Here is a 2,535-nt window from a genome sequence, read left to right as displayed (position 1 = left end):
AATGTCTTCATTTCTATGGCTTTATCCCCCACCCCCGTTCCTCCTCGTCATCAGAGGATTGATTTCATTTCTTCTCTGGGATTTCCATTCCAGAAATGATGGATTGAGGCAATGAATCTCAATATGGGATTTCTTCATATACTTAACTAATAGTAGGATTAGAAGCCTGCGGTAAAAAAATAATATGCATGTCTGTTTCAGGCGTGTCTGTGTTTGCTTGTGTGGGTATCTATCTAGTTTTGATTTTACCCTTAGCCTTGGTGTGTGCAATAAAATAACATTCAATATGTTTCACATTCATTTACACAAGGCTGTTTGTTAACCAAGGCTCTAAGGATGGGGTATTTTTGCATTCATGATAAAGACACCTTATTGCCATGGAATATGGTTGAAAATTGCAATAATGTAATATTAAACTCAATATAACTCAATGCTTAATCACTTTGATTCCCTCCCTTTTCTCTCAGGTAATCTACAGTGCACAGTGTAGTTTAGACATCTTTAGAAATAAGCATCATACTGTATCCCTCAGTAAATATCAACATCAAAGAGCTTCATCAGCTATTCAAACAGTTTCTGTGTTAAATCATGTTCACTGTAAAACTGTGATGTGTAAACAGACAAATGCTGCATGATAAAATACTGAATAGAAATGTAATCTACTCTAGACTCCCTCTCGACGTAGAAAATCCATGATGACACTGTTTGATTCATATTTTTGTTTTTGGCAGAACTAAAAGTCTGCTTTCCCTTGGAATGCTAACAGACCTCATTCAATTCAATCACAAAAACCATATTGGGGCAGATAAGCCCAAATATAATTATGTCAATTATTCCCCCAAATAACCTTTTCTATGGATTCATTTCCAGAATATCCAAAACATCATAATTATCTTTGGCCCATCTCAAGTGTCATGCAGCTATAATCAAATAAATGAGACAGTTTCCCTCTCATTCATTCAAGCCCACACAAACAAACCTCTTGCATTACCCCATAAGTCCTACCATTTCCTGTCCAGGAGCAATATGGTTTGGAAACCAAGTGATGTACAGCTGCTGGTGATCACCTCTGACACTGAAACATGCTGCTTAATATCACACAAACTGTCCAACACTACCCCTAAACTGCACCATAACCATAGAAGGAAACGGTTGCATGAACATGACATGTACACTTGGAGGAAAGCACCACATACTTCAACCAGTCACGTAGTGTGTTTCATGCTGTGGTGAGAGAAGAAAAACAGATGGAAAAACTAAATGAGTGAAAGAGAAGGTTGAATGTGAAAGGGTCTCCTTTCTCTGCTATCATCTCCAGATAAGAAGCGGTGCTGACCTGCTCTCCCTGTGTGACATTGAATAATCCCTCCACCCCTCTGTCTCTGTCTCTGTCTCTGTCTCTGTCTCTGTCTCTGTCTCTGTCTCTGTCTCTCTCTCTCTCTCTCTCTCTCTCCCTATCTCTCTCTCTCTTTATCTCTCTCCTCTCTCTCTCTCCCTCTCTGTCTCTCCCTCTTTATATCTGTCCTCTCTCTATCTCTCTCTTTATCTCTATCCTCTCTCTCTCTCTCTCTCTCTCTCTCTCTCTCTCTCTGTCTCTCCCTCTTTATCTCTCTCCTCTCTCTCTCTATCTCTCTCTCTCTCTCAATTCAATTCAATTCAATTGACTTTATTGACATGGCAAGTTCGTTATTACTTACATTGCCAAAGTATACATATCGAAAAATAAAAATCAAATATATATGTATATATATACAAAATATGTATATATATTTATATATAAATAAATGGTGGGACCAACAGTAATAATAACAGTAGTAGTGGACATGGGATTACCATTAACAACAACAACAATATTAATCAGAACAACAATAAATTAAAGCAACAGTAGTAGACCAGTGTCAATATGACTTGAGAAGACATATGACCTGGTATGAAAGACAAAACAAAACTAAGCTAAATGGGAAATATTATCAACATTACTTTGCATTTTTCACTGTTCACTCTCTCTCTCTCTCTCTCTCTCTCTCTCTCTCTCTCTCTCTCTCTCTCTCTCTCTCTCTCTCTCTCTCTCTCTCTCTCTCTCTCTCTCTCTATCCATGCTCTCTTCTCGCTCTCTCTCTCTCTCCATCCTCTCTTCATCACTGTATTGCTCTCTGTCTACATCACTCTCCCGCTATCACTCCTTTACCTCTCTTATTCCACTCTATCAATCCAAGTCTTCTTTCTCTTTCCCTCTCGGTCTATCACCCCTCTGTCTCTTCCCACTCTCTATCACTCTCTCCAACTGTCTCTCTTATCTCATCCTCGATCAGTCCCCATCTCTCCATAGAGCAGCTTATAGACTATATCCTGTGAGATGGGTCTCATGTGAATGGGTTTCAGCAGTTTACAGAATTCTCACGCCAGGGATGTATGGGCGCTCAGAGTCGCAGAGGTGGACACCGTTTGGCAAGTGCAGTAATTGGCATGACATGCCCTGAGAGTCTTCAGCAGGCTTACCACAGATCATCGACAATAGAAATATAAATAATAGAA

The sequence above is a fragment of the Salvelinus fontinalis genome, chromosome 23 (assembly GCF_029448725.1).
Source record: "Salvelinus fontinalis isolate EN_2023a chromosome 23, ASM2944872v1, whole genome shotgun sequence".
Lineage (NCBI taxonomy): Eukaryota > Metazoa > Chordata > Actinopteri > Salmoniformes > Salmonidae > Salvelinus > Salvelinus fontinalis.
Note: the sequence above shows the minus strand (reverse complement) of the source record.